This window comes from Artemia franciscana, chromosome 21, assembly GCF_032884065.1.
Source record: "Artemia franciscana chromosome 21, ASM3288406v1, whole genome shotgun sequence".
Lineage (NCBI taxonomy): Eukaryota > Metazoa > Arthropoda > Branchiopoda > Anostraca > Artemiidae > Artemia > Artemia franciscana.
This window is the reverse complement of record NC_088883.1, coordinates 30,346,995-30,364,176: the sequence shown is the minus strand read 5'-3', so window position 1 is coordinate 30,364,176 and position 17,182 is coordinate 30,346,995. Positions and strand designations below refer to the sequence as shown.

The window sequence follows — 17,182 nt, the reverse complement described above, 5'->3', positions numbered from 1 at the left end:
ATGGGGAACTGTAAACCTCCAGTCAAGAGCCTTCAGTTTAAACCATGATAAGTAGATTGGCTATCTTAGAGTTCCCATTATCATTTTGACCCCCTTTGGACCAAAAATGATGCTTTGTGATACAAAATGGCTGAAAACGGTATTTTCTGCTGTGCAATACCTTTTTTTGCTTAAAAAGACCACTAGATATTCTGGCTTCCGCTAAAATATGTTTTTTTTTCTGTTTTAAAGATGGGGAATCCTAAATCTCCAGTCAAGAGCCTTCAGTTTAAACCATGATAAGTAGATTGGCTATCTTAAGAGTTCCCATTATCATTTTGACCCCCTTTGGACCAAAAATGATGCTTTGTGATACAAAATGGCTGAAAACGGTATTTTCTGCTGTGCAATACCTTTTTTTGCTTAAAAAGACCACTAGATATTCTGGCTTCCGCTAAAATATGTTTTTTTCTGTTTTAAAGATGAGGAATCGTAAATCTCCAGTCAAAGGCCTTCAGTTAAACCATGATAAGTAGATTGTCTATCTTAAGAGTTCATAATATCATTTTGGTGCAATACCTTTTTTTGCTTAAAAAGACCACTAGATATTCTGGCTTCCGCTAAAATATGTCTTACCATGTTAAGTCAGTTAAAACATGTTAAACCATGATAAGTAGATTGTCTATCTTAAGAGTTCATAATATCATTTTGACCCCCTTTGGACCAAAAATGATGCTTTGTGATACAAAATGCTAATAACATCCAAGTCCAGCATCATTCTCTTTTCTGATAATCATCTCAGTACTGAAGCAATAACCCTGTTCTTTAGCACTTAGATCTTATATCTTTCTGCACAGATTACCGTTCTTTAGTTAATCAAACAGTTCATGGTAATCAAACAGTTCGTGGTAACGAACTGTAGTAAGGAGCGATCCGGCTCAATAGTAACCAAAACTCTAAAAAATTGAATTTTGATATCAATAGCTACATCAAAAGAATCGCATATTAATGCTGATTTTAAATATATAAGTTTCATCAAGTTTAGTCTTAGCCATCAAAAGTTACGAGCCTGAGAACATTTGCCTTATTTAGGAAAATAGGGGGAAACACCCCCTAAAAGTCGTAGGATCTTAACGAAAATGACACCATCAGATTCAGCGTATCAGAGAACTGATACGCTGATGCGTGTTTATTTGTTTGTTTTTTTTTCCCAGGGGTCATCGTATCGACCAAGTGGTCCTAGAATGTCGCAAGAGGGCTCATTCTAACGGAAATAAAAAGTTCTTGTGCCCTTTTCAAGTAACCAAAAAAATTGGAGGGCATCTAGGCCCCCTCCCACGCTCATTTTTTCCCAAAGTCAACGGATCAAAATTTTGAGATAGCCATTTTGTTTAGCATAGTCGAAAATCATAATAACTATGTTTTTGGGGATGACTTGCTCCCCCACAGCCCCTGGGGGAGGGGTTGCAAGTTGCAAACTTCAACCAGTGTTTACATATAATAATGGTTATTGGAAAGTGTACAGACGTTTTCAGGGGGATTTTTTTGGTTTTGGGGGTAGGGTTGAGGGAGGGGGCTATGTGGGAGGATCTTTCCTTGGAGAAATATGCCATGGGGGAAAAAAATGCAATGAAAAGGGCGCAGGACGAATCTGGTCACGTTAGAAAAAAACGTCAAATTAAGAGCTTAATATACAATGCTGGGTGTTCGGAGCCTCTCTATTATGGAGTATAATTTGAAAATAACACAACTATACGAGCGATAAAACATATATACCACAACCATAACTCAACTAACGAAAGAACTGCTAAGAGATAACACAACTATAAAGCGAAAACAGGTGAAAACTAACGGGAAAATAAACGAACTAAGAGGTGGAAGGGGCCCAGAGAAAAAATATAATCCTTTTTCAATTTTGAGCCTAACTTCCGCAAAGGAGTAATAATGTCAGAAGCCCCGAAATACCAAATTATTTTCTTTTCAAACAGTTCGTGGTAAGGAACTGTAGTAAGGGGCGACCCGGCTCAATAGTAAACGAAACTCTAAAAAACGGAATTTTGATGCTAAAAGATACATCAAAAGATTCGAATTTTTACGCTGATTCTAAATATTAAGTTTCAATTAATTTAGTCTTTGTCATCAAAAGTTACGAGCCTGAAAAAATTTGCCCTATTTTGGAAAAAAGGGGGAAACATCCATTAAAAGTCACAGAATCTTAACGAAAATCACACTATCGCATTCGGTATATCAGAGAACTCTAGAGCAAAAATTTCAAGCTCCTATCTAAAAAATGTGAAATTTTGTATTTTTTGCCAGAAGACAAATCACGGGTGCGTGTTTATTTATTTGTTTGTTTTTTGTTTTTTTGTTTTTTTCCCAGGGGTCATCTTATCGACCAAGTGGTCCTAGGATGTCGCGAGAGGGCTCATTCTAACGGAAATGAAAAGTTCTAGTGCCCTTTTTAAGTGACCAAAAAATTGGAGGGCAAATAGGCCCCCTCCCATGCTCATTTTTTTCCAAAAGTCAACAGATTAAAATTTTAAGATAGCCATTTTGTTCAGCATAGTCGAAAACCATAATAACTATGTCTTTGGGAATGACTTACTCCCCCACAATCCCTGAGGGAGGGGCTGCAAGTTCCAAACTTTGACCAGTGTTTACATATAGTAATGGTTATTGGGAAGTGTACAGACGTTTTCATGGGGATTTTTTGGTTTGGGGGGTGGGGTTGATGGGAGAGGGCTTTGTGGGATGATCTTTCCTTTGAGGAATATGTCACGGGGGAAGAAAAATTCAATGAAAAGGGCGCAGGATTTTCTAGCATTACTATAAAAAAAAACAATGAAAAAATAAACATGAAAACGTTTTTTCAAATGAAAGTAAGGAATAGCATTGAAATTTAAAACGAACAGAGATTATTACGCATATGAGGGGTTCTAAAAATACTTTAGCATAAAGAGCGAGGTATTTAGGAGGAGATAGATACCTCGCTCTTGATGCTAAAATATTTTTAGTGATTTCAACTATTTATTCTACGGCCTTTTTGATTCAGGGGTCATTCTTAAAGAATTGGGACAAAACTTACGATTCAGTGTAAAGAGCGAGGTATTAACGAGGGTACAAACCCCCTCGTACACATAATAAAAATATAAGAATATAAAAGTTTGTTACGTAAGTTAATTCTTAAGTTACGTATATTTTTTAATAATAAAAACGTTCGTTGAATATTAAAAGTTCTAGTAGCCTTTTTAAGTAACCGAAAAATTGGAGGGCAGCTAGGCCTCCTTCCCCACCCCTTATTTCTCAAAATCGTCTGATCAAAACTAAGAGAAAGCCATTTAGCCAAAAAAAAATTAATATACTAATTTCATTTCAATAATTTTTGTGCGGAGAGCCAAAATCAAACATGCATTAATTCAAAAACGTTCAGAAATTAAATAAAAAAAACTAGTTTTTTTTTAACTGAAAGTAAGGAGCGACATTAAAACTTAAAACGAACAGAAATTACTCCGTATATGAAATGGGTTGTCCCCTCCGCAGTCCCTCGCTCTTTACGCTAAAGTTTGACTCTTTGCCACAATTCTACTTTTTAAAACAATTAAAAACTTTTTAAAACTTTAATTTTAAAATTTTTAAAACTTTAATGTCGCTCCTTACTTTCAGTTAAAAAAACTAGTTTTTTTTTATTTAATCATTGTCTAAGATTTTACACTTTCTCCTGCACTTTCTCCTGCGTAATATCTTTTTTTCTTAAAAAGGCCACTAGATATTCGGATTTTCGTTCAACTGACCCCACACCGATAAAGAAAAAAAAAAAGAAAAAAAAAAGGAAAAAGTAAGGGAAAAAACAAAAATGGTGAAAAGTGAGTGTTACCTTTGCAAAAATGCGATTTTCTCGTGGTTCAAATCCGGACTCTCAGCCTCCAGTTTAAAGTTTTTGGCAATAAGCCATAAGCTATTTTCTTCTAGAAGAGTTTCCAGCTTCTTTCTGAAATTCTGAAAAAAAATCTAGTATTTTTAAATTATCTCCAGTTAAATCCGATTTCAAAATATCATTTCTAAAAGTGTTAAATGCTGAATATTTTTCACTAGACTGTTCCTATAAAACTTAAGCTACTATGGGCCATAGTTTGCTGTTTGCTAAGTTGTAGCTATTGCTGAAACCCAAATTACCTTTATGTTTATTATTTGATTACATCTCGGTGATTTCATTATATAAAAATTTACTTTTAAAGATGGCGGAAAAGTGTCGCTCATGCTTGACTAATTTCAGTTTTCTCAAGGAAAGTATTAGCAAAATAGATGTTCCACAAATTCTTTAACAAATTGTTTTATATTATTATTCGATTAGCTATAGTCAGAATAACTAATTAACTTTCAAAAAGAGATATCACAAAGAGAAAAAAACAATTGCTAATTCACGGCTGAAAAAGAAATACAAAGCTTGGACGATTCTAGATACGATTTAAATCCGACAGAAGGCTTAAAACAATTAATTTTCAAGGAATTGTAAATAGAAACAGATAGAATGAAACAAATCTTAACTGGATTTTTTCTCTTTGTGAATCCCCCATTTCGGGGAGTGGGGCCTGGACTTTCCCGACATTTTTAGGAAGACAGACGAAACAGTATTTAGAAAATATAAGGAAGGGGACCCCCCCCCCAGAAAGACCATCCTGAATTTTACGGCTGCTAAATAAAACAGCCAATTTGTAATTTGTCTTCTGAATAAATAACATTTTTTTATATAAAGCATGTTAATAACTAAAGAATAATAAATAATCTCGTTATAAATAATAAATAACGTTTGAAAAAATAAGTAAGCTTTTTGAAAAAGACAAAAAATTTTTGGCAGCTATTCAACAAGAAATGGAAATATGAAAGGATGTTTTGGATCTGTTCACTTAACTTTCCCGTAGTTCTGGCATCGAGAAGTGTAACTTAAGAGCGTCATTTCCCAAATAAGAAGTACCTCTAAAGAAATGTACTAATCAGCTGAAATATACATGAACTTTGACTGGGGGCACGGCTGAAATACCCGTAAGGAAACACCACATGCAAACACTTCATATTTTAGCTCAGACGAGCCCTCGCTTAAGACCAGAGCCGTAGCTTAGATACCAATACAGTTATGAAGACTCCTATATTGCCCATGAGAAGCTTTTGGTACAGAGCTCTGAACTTGGCGCCTCTCTAAGCCCGCGCTCCGACGCGTAAATCGTACTACAAAACCATAGGCGGGAACGTAATTTTATTTTGTTGCATACACAGCTTGGATACCACTGTTAGTATCTAAGCTATGCTGCCAGTTTCTTGTCTCCAGCTGCTAGCATCGCTACCGCGCACTGCGTCTCAAAAATAAATCGAGTTTTCATAACTGTATTGGTATATAAGCTGTGCTTAAGATACGAGTAGTGCAGACACCGATGCCCCGCATTTCTGCACATGTTTTTTTTCATACAGGATCAAAATCTAAAATAGTGGTAAATACTAAAAGGTTGCAAACTTCTCAAGGGGTCCGGCTTCTTTCCCCCAGAAAATCCCACTAGCAAATTCTCTTCAAGGTAAAATTGGCCGGCCAAAGGGAAATTAAGACCTATAAAAATAACGAAGAAAAATGAATAGCTGCACATAAGCTATTATGACAGAGGGCTGGTGGGTCATTGTTCAGGCACGGAAAGCGCATTTCAATGCCCAAATTGTTTAAATCTCCATGAACCTTCAGATAAATATAGGAAACGGTACTAGGGGAAGGGGGGAAGAACTAATCCCTCATCTACCTTCATTGAAACTAACCTTGAACAAGGGTGTCGCAAGGTGATACCTCCCTTCTTTTGCAGAAAAAAATGTTTCTAACATTTATTTTAAAGCATCATTTAATTAAACAAAGTTGTTGAATATTTCATTAAATTATATTTGATGATCTGTAAGTGCGCACAGGCTACTATGAACAGGAGGTGGTGGATCGTTTTGTAGGCGAGGAGAAGGTAGATGCTTCAAAGATTGCATGATGATGCCAAAACATCCTAAATTTCATTGACATAAATACAGAATTACTTCTAGGAAAACGGACGGGTATAAATTGATATCGAATTACTCTTGATTTCCTGGAATTTTTCTAGCCTACATCTTTATTTTCAAAATAAAGAGTAGCATTAAACCTATAAAAAAGCAGAATCTATTCCGTATAGGAGGAGTCTGTACCCTCCTCAACCCCCCGTCATGGTCATAGAAACTTTGGGGATGGTCATTCGATCGGACATTGAAAATTCTAGTTCTTTTTTTAAATGAACCACAAAAACCTTTTTTCCTGATCAATTTGAAACTTACAGCCTTCAGTCCTTGGGCAAGGAAGCTAATTCAGAAAAAAAAATAATTCAAAGGATTGGTCCTTTCAAATCTGGTTCCCAAAAAGGATTGGTCTTTTCAAAGGGGGCTGCAAAAAGTGCCGAATTTTTTCGATTGGCCTGAAACTTATATGAAACTTTGGGCTAAGGGGTTGCAGAAGCAAATTAAAAATAAAATATTGCTTCCCCTCAAAATGCTGCCCTAAAAGGGCCAGAAAATTGCAACAACTTTTTTCCCACCCGCTTCAAATGGAATGGGTGATTTTAGAAACTTTGGTGGGGATCATTCGACTGAAAATTTAGAGTTATCGTGTCCTTTTTAAAGGCCGAAAGTTACTAGGGGGCCTCCTCTTGGTCCCTAATCTGCTACCCAGCCCTTTTCTATCCCCTGTGTTATCGAACTGAATTTCAACATTTTTTTATAACTTTGAAATATCTAATAAGTTTTGGTTGATATCACCCCCGGGTCCCCATGCTATACTTTTTATTACCCTGCTGTGATAACTCAACTCCCAGAAGCATGAAAAACGATTTAAAATAGAATAAAATGTAAAATAAATACAATAAGACAAACCAAATATTCTGCCTATATTTTGGATTAATATTGGTAGAATATTCCTAAATTGCTTCTGCTCTTCAATATTTTTATTTATGATACTTTCTCTGGGGCTTCCCGATTTTAAATGTAGGGGAATTTTCCATTTGGGGGGGGGATTTTCAAGGGGGAATAGGCATACTATCATTTTTCAAAATGGTTAACGTTGAGCCAGGAGCAGTATCGCAAATACAGAAGACTATAATGATTTTAAGTAAGAAAGTTAGAGGTGTGACTAATCAATGTTGTCACCCGGTGAGAAATAAAATCACTAGATTTTAGTAATTATTTGGTTGATTTACTGATTTTTTCCAATAATCTAGTGATTCATGTGCTGTTTCAGCGGTATATTGAAAAAAAAATCTTTTAGCACATCCATAAAATCAGGATAGATTAGTATTTAGTTCTTTGTGGTTTACCGCTTCCTAGAAAGATGCCGCTGATAACACATTGCTGACCTGGCGGAACTTTTGAGTGAGATATTTAAACGTGGTCAGAAGAAATACTGACATTTAATACTACTTATTACTTAATTATTAAAAATCTCTATTATAGCAAATTCATTTTTAAGAACACCCTATTCAGGCTAATTTCAAATACCTTCTCTATTTTCCTTACTTTTCAACATGATTTAAATTAATTCTAAAGGGTATCGATTTTATGGTTTCTGAAAAACTGCGAGCCTGTTAAAGTAGTCTTTCACTCTTTGAAAGCTACTTAATGGCTTTCCAGCTCCTTTAAAAATATATTTTTCTTAGCTGGCTATGTTTTCAGTAAAACGTTAGTTTTTCTTAATTGTACAACTAGGGGAAAATATCATCAGTCGGCTTATTTGTGCTGATTTTATGGATATACGTCACATAGGCTAGTACCAAGTAGTAATATGCCAATTACTTTCATCAGAAGAATTTCATTTACTATTAATCAAATCAAAATTTTTACTTTGCATTTAGAAGTGTTTGAAGCCACATCCCTTCCTAGCTCAATCATAGGTCTGGAAAAGGCAATAGCTGTGAGTATAAATACACAATGAAAAGTATGATGAAAATAAAAATGAAGTGAAACTAATTCCAGGATCCAAGAAATACACAGGGTCGGGGGGAAATAAACAAATTATTTTTTTTTAACACATTTACGGAGAAATATAAACTAAACACACACACACACACACACATATATATATATATATATATATATATATATATATATATATATATATATATATATATATATATATATATATATATATATATATATAACCCACTTACATCAAAAGATAAATAGCGGAGTAAACACAAACGAAAATCAACAATAATATTACACATAAAAAAAAACAATAAATCACCAAAAACAATTAAATAACAATAACATTAAATTAACAAAATTAATAAAACAAATGGATCAAACCATGGTGAGGCGACAAACGCCGATACGCTGTTTCTGAAATTTTTATGTAAACCAGTCAGCTTTCCAGAAATATTTGGGTGGTGAATCTTATTTATTATTTTTCTATTCCTATACCTAAGAGGAAGATAAAGAAGATACATACAAAAACGGAAATAGGCCACCCAAATATCACTAAAATCCTTAGCCTATTCCTAAGTATAGGATAAAGCCCAGATAGGCAAAGAACAGAACGATCTGAAAAAGTAGAATACAGCTATCCAAGAGCAATACGAAACTAGTTAACAAACTACAATGCACGAATTTACAACAGAAAATCAACCAGAAAAGAATATTATTTTTCTCGGCAACTTGCATGAACCCAGATTATCCACGATATTATCTCAACATGCAAGTTCATACAGCATCTAGGTAAGAAACTTATAGTAATTTATCACGTCTTGGCAAACATCTAAATGCAATCTCAAAAAGAAATAAAAAGAAGCCCTCATTCCTCTCCCTTCAAAAGCTATAATAGGTCACTAAAAGATAAATCTAAGAAAGTGGTAATAAACGACAGGGTTGGTGTCTTATGGCCGATTAGAGAACATATATTTCACGAGAGGCCATGTCGTAGTGGACGTCAAAATCAGTTTAAGAATAAAGTATTGGATATTTATAATTTTGTAAGTGACATGATTGTTAGTTTCCTAGGAACAATAGATCATTTTTATTTGGATCAGGCGTCTAAAAATACTAAATAAAGCGTCGACCATCACGAGTGCAAAATATGAAAGAGGAAGATATTACAGACAAGTAGCCCCCCCCCCCTCTATTGCCCCTCCCTTGAGAATTTGAAAAGTACCTTTTGCATATTTTCATTGAAAAATCGATTTAAAAATGAAATCCACCCCCAAGTCTAGATTTAGAAAAATACATTTTGTTTGCAACTTCATTTTGAAAAATAAGTCCTTTCTCTCTCCCCCCTCGCTTTCAAACTGTTTTGTTGATTGTTTCCCCTGGGAAGGGACTTTTCTTCAGAATAACATTAAAAACAGGAGCATTGTATGGAAATATATATTGCTATGTGATTATAGCAATATAATAAACATATACATTATATGTTTATGGCAATATAGAAAACATGGACATTATTAGGATCCTAAAACTCTTTTTGCGCTTGTTGTCTATGTCCGTCACAAAGTTTTCAGGAAACACAAAGTTTTCAGGAAAGTTTCAGGAAGTTTTCAAAGAAGACAAAGTTATCAGGAAAGGTATCAACATCTCAATATCAACCAGGGTAGTATAGGTGGTAATCGAATAGTTGTGGGCATCAAGCCATAGCTAATTGTAGAAAAAGCCAAGACAGATAATCCAATTGAGTGAGAAGCAAACTTGGCATTAAATCCCCCCTTATTAGGATTGTATAAAAAGGAGATTAGTTCATTTGTTAATAGATATGTCTATCTGTTATCCGTCCATGCGTCATTGCTAGGGCAGTATAACCAAGGTAGATAGTCATAGAGCTAAGATAGTCATTGAGCCTATAGTTTTCCAAGTCTCTGAGGTTTAAAATTTTTAGTGATCCCCATTATGGAAAGAAAACATTTACTTTGAAAACACATTAGTTTTATTATAAATTTAGGTGTTTCTAATTTCAAAATAATTATATATGACAACCTATAAACAAAAATAATTGAGAGATTAATTATGAGATTAATAATGAGAACATGTCCGAATAAAAAAAAAAAAAAAATAATAAAAACACTCTGGCGAATATTCAAGCTCGGAAATGGACAATTAGTATCCTAGGAGAATCCCAACACATTCAATTCTAGCAGAAAAACGAAGGTTTTGTTGATGTAAGAAAAAGATGTGTGTTTTGTTTAAATTCTTTGTGACCCGGTAAAATTTGTCAACGACCTAGGCAAGTCGTGACCCAGACTTTGGGAACCGCTGAGCTAGGTTGAATAACCCATTTCTGTACAAACTTTCTTTGACATCAAAAGGAAAGCAGTAGACCCATCTGAATGGAAATTTCAGTGATCAACAGAAAAACTCAAAACCTGAATATCTGGAAGTTTCCGTCCTCCTAATTACCTTTACCTTTGACTAATTACCTTTTACAAGTGGTGCCAATTAAGATGATGACATTTCGTCCCCTTAGAATCAGAAATTGATATTTCATTAGTATTTTCATTTAAAAATACCCATTGTTGATACTTTCTTGAAAAAATACCTATGCCACTACCTTTTGAAATATACATTTGCCCCCCCCCCCTCTTTTTAACATTTTTGTGAATTGGTTCGTATAGAAAGCAGATGCTTACCTTATTGGTTAAAAATTTAGTACTAAATGAAAATACCGAGGATTTTTAATTCATTAATATGCGTTTAATACTCCTTAGATTTCGGAAGAAAATAGATGATGGTCTTTTGGTGACATCTTTCAAATACAATTTTAAAAATTTTGCCATTTTACCATATGAAACAGCTTGAAAAAATGTCCGACAAAATTAAAAAAATTCGACAAAATTGCCGTATAGGAGATTAATTTGCGATTTTATTACAAACATAATTGCACTGTTCAAATACAGTAGCATTATTCTTAAAATAATAATCCTTTTCTATAAAATAGTTAAAACCAAAATCCCTTAGACAACACAATCCTTAATTAAAATTAAAGAGGATTTCCTATTTCGAGGGAATGGGTATTACATTAGTGTGTACACCAGTAGGGATTGAGAGAAGAGCACAAAAACTGGAATGCAAACTTGAAAGCACACGGGAAAAAAGCCAGGGGAAAAAAGGGAAGGTTAGGTATAAGGTTACTGTATTATACTCCTGAAACCAACGACTCGCAGTGCCCAGTCCCTGGTTCATAATTGTCAAACAGAAGCTCTTATCAATTAAATCATCTTATCTTCTTTCACACTGAAGACAAATGTAAACATTTAAGTTGATATGTTCTTGTGCAAACAATTGCCCTATCAGAGTCGACTCGAGATATATTGAATAGTTTTTTTTCTCTATCAGTTAGGAATGAGTTTATGAAAATAAACTATACACGATAATGAACGGATGAATGGATATGAAACAGTCACTTTGAGCAACCAAAAAGGTATGATATAAGCCAAATTGTTTTCTATTTGAATCATCCATGAAGTTGTCATAATTCATAAACATTCCATGACATGATTAATATTACAAAGCCTTCGTTTACAAAGCTACAAAGCTTACCTAAGAAGACTCCCTATCTCCTTCCACGACGTAATTAAAATTCTTGCCACTTGTGAAAGGCAAAGTAGACACGTACGGATAATTCATTTTTGGGGAGCAGGTCCAGAACCCCCCCCCCCCTGATTCAGTTTGCCGAATGTATGCATCAAAGAGTCGTGTTGGGAGTTTTCGCGTCATCGAAAAATATTTACAACTGGTTGTAGTTTTATTGATATTATTAGGTTGCTTGCTTTTTACCAGTCACAAGAGGGTGGTGAGAAGAAAAGATGATTCTATTTGTATTATATTTTTATTCTTTTTTCATTTCTATTTCTTTAAATATTTTTATTTCTTTGATATATAATAAGCGAATCTTTGATAATTGTTTAATTTTTGTTTGGTGACGTAGAGGGCGATGGCCGGGCGTATTTTCTCTACAACAACAACAACAAAAGGCACCAAAGAGCGCAAAAAATAACAAACAGGAAATTTTAATTACTAATATTAAAGACACCTCCCCGTCCCATCCTGCTTACACTCTTCACTTGGGCGACTTTGCAAAAGAGTCCAGAGATTTTAAGGTACGTTTATGGTCAAATCCCATTCTGAAGTTCTATTCCCTTGTAGACTATTTGACAAAACTTCCATATTACACGGACTGGTTTCTTCTTTAGTATATGTCCAAACCATTCAAGCCGTTTTCTTTATCACAAAATCAATTGGGCCCTACGTCAAACATCACCCTCGATTCGCTGGTCAAATTATTTCGGTTAGCCTTTGCCACCCCACGCCTTTCCGCCTTAAATTCCTCTCTGCCATCTCCTACCCACACCAAAACTGGCCCTATAACACAAGAGATATGTGTAAAAATGTCTAAAGACGTCATAACGGTATATCATAGAAATTATTCCTGAAGCTGAGGGGCTAGGTTTTGGTACATTTGTTCTTCCGATTTCTTATAAAAGTTTCGGATATACCCATTCTCCCAGAATTTTTTTTTTTTTTTGCTGCGAGTATCTACGGTAGGCAAGGCCATATTCAGGGGGATAAAAGTGTTGACCCCCCTCCCCCCCCCCAAATTTTTGTCCGATTCGTAAAAACGTAACAATAATGAATATAAACAAATTTTTTACGCGTTTTTTTTTATGATAGGCACTGAATGCCTCATTGAACTAGTTCAATGAGGCACCTCCCTGAAGGTACTCAAGCTAAAGATAAAGTTTCTTGTAGGGCATGTGCCCCACGGGCAACAAATAGGATAATTTTAGGTTATATATCAAGCTAGAATAGTAGCTTGGCCCCCAGGTTTTCGTAAGATACTGGTCAGTATGAACAAAATCTCAAAACTATATTATAGCTGATACTAAACTTTAGCGACGATCAGAAGTTTGTATTTGTCTATAAAATAAAGAAAAAACAAAATGTCAAAATTATAATTTTCTTTTACGAGGAACATGCTTATGAACTTTTCAAACTATCTAGCTACATTTTAAACCAATTATCACTTCCAGTTATGTGCATAGTCACACCTCAGCACCACTCCCCCGAAAAAGTAATCTTTTATTTTACTAAACGCTAAACATTTTTTCTGGGTTAGAAACAAAATAATCCTGTCTGCATTTCGATAGCCTGGAAAAGAATTCTGACCATTGCTCGCCGAAGGCAAAATCCTACATTTACCAGTACTTTTACTTTCCCTGATTTTTTTCGGATTACCCACGAATACCCAAAAGAAAATTCTGTTTTCTGAAATCTCCCCGAAAATAAACTCTCCTAAATACATGAACGTTACCACGAAATATTAATGCTTAATGCTCGTTAACGCTATTTTTTGGGGTAGATTCAGGAGATGGGAATTGAGTTTGTGAAAATCCCAAAAAAACTTGGGTAGCATGAAAGCACGATTTTACAGCTGCAGGCCATTAATAGGAACACAGAAATAGCAGTCTTACAAGAAAATATTCTGAAGCCTGTCCTATATAAAATTGATTATACCTTGGCAACACCTAATCAAGAAAAAGCTTGAACCTTATCAACGAAATTGAATCAGCCTGATTAATCTTTGTCATTCATCAGCTATCGCTTGCATTCAGCCCCAATAACGTCAATTAAAAGGGTGATTAAATAGGTTTGACGTCCAAACTCTCACAGCGTCCACACAACCCAGTGGTGACAGGTCAATTAATGACTTAGTTTCGGGCTCCTTCTTATTGGCTAAAAAAAATTGTGCTGATTTCCTATTGGTCGAAAATTCAACTCGCGACTCAGATTTCCAAACTTCCCAGAAGCACAGTTCAAACTCTTTAGTATAGAAACAGTCTTTGAGGTGTTAGAACGTTAATAAGGAATATAAATACATTAAATGCAGTTTTAAGTAAGTATTTATTTGGCTATTAAGGTAGGTGTCTAACACGGTTCAGATATCATTCTCATTTGCGCAAAAGTAACACAACGAAAAAATTTGAACCCTTTCAGGAACCAGGGGCGCTAATTGACAAAAAATAGGGGGCGCCAAAAATTTGGCGCCCTAGTAGGCGAAACAGCTCAACTTGATATTGCGTTTATACTTGGTTGACTCTTCTGTTAAACAAGCGACGAGGGGCCTTTGAACCCCTGATGTTTGTCTACTATATCTCCCATTTATGTCACCCGTTATTGCGTTTCGTTCTAGTTTATGACCCCCCTTCAGTGACATAATTTCGTCAAAATTCTGGTGAAGGGGCAGAGTTTGAGCCTATTTGCTTGGAGTTCCAAAAAGGCTAAGGTGTACTGAAGAAAGCTGATTTATTTTGGTGGATGCTTGAATTATTTAGACCTATCTAACTTTTATTAATTAGTTTAATTTTAATTTTTATTAATTAGTTAAATTAATATTTTAATTTTTAAAATATTTTTGAAGACACTAAATTTCGGCTGGAGGGGCAAACCTGGGTTTTGGGAGGCAGTTTGCCTCCTGCCCTATAGGGAATTACACCCCTACCGGCTGTCTCAAATTCTTGTTAAGGGTGCCATCTTCCTGGAAAATTTAGCCATTGACTGAGGCGGATACAGGATTAACGCTTGGAAGAAGTAACAACGAAATTTGGGCTCTTCCATTGGATTTTTCCGCTAATTGCTCAGAAATACGCTTTTTTTATTTATGACGCTTCTTAAGAACCTAAGCGATAACTTTATTATATTTCAACATTATTTCTAAAATCACTGGCTGAGAACGTCACTTTACAGAAATTAAGAGGCGAGGGACATTTTCTATCGCCTTGATTTGTCAATTTTTAGATATAACCATATATTCCACTTATTGTCTCAATAATTAGGAGAAACGGTACTTATGTCTTACAGCCACCACACTCAAGAAGTGAGGTGAGATTAATCCTAATGAAATATACCTGAGTGTGACGGAAATAAAATACTTTAGTAACAAAATTATGGAAACTACAAAAGAGAATTTTGGAGATCACGCCCCCCGGAACGCATTATATTAAATTGTTTCTAACCTAACCAAAATACCAGCTCTATATATAAAATATTTAACTAAAATATACCTAAATTGTAGTTTATCTCCCTCACACTAAGCTAATTATCACCGAGTAGATACTGAAATATAGAAATAAACCGTTTTTACTCAGACCAAGAACTTGAGTGTGGTGACTAAAAGACAAAAGTACCCAGGGCCATATCCCGGATTTTTTCCGGGGGATGTATGTACAAGGATTGTTTCGGGGAGGGGGGTGCACAACAAAACTACAAAAACGCAAAAAAAATATAAACATTTTTTTACGTGTCAAACAAACATTTCGAGGTGGTTCAAACCCCCTGGATACGGCCTTGACTGGAGAAACAAACGACCTGCCCTCAAATGTAGTTCCGTCAGTTCTGAGGGGGACACTACCCTAGATTTTAATAATCACCTTTTTGGTACTGTCATTGAAAAATGGCGTTTTTTGGTATTCTCATAGAAACAACCAGAAAAACAACAAAATTGCCTACCCCTAGATTTTGAGAAACATATTTTGCCCCTTCTCCTGAGTAAAACAACAGAAGATCTAAGAGACAAATTTAGAAGGTAAAATACTGAGAGGAAAAGGAAGGCTGAAAAAAAAGACAACTGAGAATGCAGAGGAATCAAAAGTGATTAATTTCAGGAGGCGCAACTTTTTTGGTGGGAATCTTCAAATTCGAGAATGACGCAAAAACAGGCAAATTGCATGAGAAATAGGAGAGGATGAGTAAAATCGGTAAATCCGTTAGGTGGCCGAGTTACGCAATGCTTTACACTCACCTATCATTTGTGTTGTTTTGATTATTATTTGTCTGTCTCCCCAAATAAGGTGCATATGAGGAATTTTTTTAAGGGGGACAGCAATAAAACAAAACTACTAGGTAATTTGAATTAGAAGTACCCATCAATGCGGAATAATTTAGGACTTCGGTGGGCTCGAGTCAGTGGCATTACTTCACAGCATTTCTTGCGGGGCGGGGTCAAAATCTGTTTTCAAATTTTAGGGTGTAATTTGGTCATTTTTGAGTGAAAATACCCAAAGAAAAGCATTTTCTAATGATTATACCCCCTCCCTTTCCCCAAAAGTAGTTTTTCAGTCTAAGGACAGGTACTTGTTAATAATACCGAACACACTCAAGAATTACCCTTTGGTTACATCTCACAAAACTGGCTTCATAGCAACAAAAACAAGTGATGGATGATACAATGCATTGGACTTAGACAAAATCAATGAACTTCTATAGTTTGTGCTATATATTTGCACATTAGAGGGGATGTAGATTAGTCTATGGGCACGTTCGAAACTAAAGGTTGTATTCCGTTAAGATTAACCTAACTTCACTCCTTGGCTGTGTTCCGTATTATTAACGAGAACCTAGGGACTTTCCCCGTTGACACCAATAATCCAGGCCTTTAGACCCTCCCCCCCCCCCCTGCGTACGCGCCTGTCTCTAACAAAAAGAATCTTTTGGCTTCTTAATTGGTAATTCAACAGCGAATATTCTTTCCAGCATTGTCATCCTTCCCTTGAGCTAAAAAACGACAGAAAACAGCGTGTGAACGCATAATTTTGCAATAATATAAGAAAAATGTTACAATATTCGGACTTGTTTAAATCGGCCCAGGAAATGCATGGTCTCTCACGAAATTTACAATTAGATCAATTTACATAAATCAATACTCAACTTAGTTCCTTCTTAAGTATTCAGTAACCTTGATTTTAAAATAAAAGTTTAAACAGTTGATAGGGGGTTACGTATGAATTTATGCAATAAATATGTAAAATTTCTGAAGTTGAGGTGATGAAAAGAAAGTTATATTCTAATACCACTAAAAAAAATGGCTGATAGAGAATAAGACCCAAGGGGAAAAGTAATAGAATAGCCAGAGGGCAAAAGGAAGAATGATATCCAGGATTGTGTTCGAGGGGGGGGGGGGCAACAAAAACGCATCAAAATGTGTTTTTATGCATTTTTATTACGTTCTTACGAGTCCAAAAAACATTTCGAGATGGGTTAAACACCCAAACTACTTCCCCGAAAACGGTCTTAATGATATGGTGCTAAAAAATAAGAAAGTCCAAAAAATGGGAATTAAAGATCCAGAGAAAACACAGGTGTAAGAGGGACGAAGGCCCGAGCGAGGACAAGTCTATAGTAA

At 35.3% G+C, this 17,182-nt stretch overlaps 2 protein-coding genes across 8 annotated transcripts in view; one reads left to right on the top strand and one right to left on the bottom strand.

Annotated features, from left to right (window-relative positions):
• LOC136040871 (uncharacterized) overlaps positions 1–17,182 on the bottom strand; it is a 685,992-nt gene that overhangs the window by 626,489 nt on the left and 42,321 nt on the right. Inside the window, exon 2 of the mRNA XM_065725262.1 lies at positions 3,854–3,975. The gene's annotated coding sequence lies outside the window, so the exon portion shown is untranslated. The remainder of the gene's footprint in view (positions 1–3,853; positions 3,976–17,182) is intronic.
• The window catches only part of LOC136040869 (frizzled-5-like), a 445,049-nt gene that overhangs the window by 387,726 nt on the left and 40,141 nt on the right, over positions 1–17,182 (top strand). For 2 of the 7 annotated variants that reach the window (XM_065725261.1, XM_065725255.1), the window contains exon 1: positions 13,829–13,897. The exons of 3 other annotated variants lie outside the window; for them this stretch is intronic. The gene's annotated coding sequence lies outside the window, so the exon portion shown is untranslated. Of the gene's footprint in view, positions 1–11,285; positions 11,426–13,828; positions 13,922–17,182 lie in introns of those variants that run through there. 2 more of the 7 variants (XM_065725256.1, XM_065725257.1) reach the window with 2 other exon arrangements.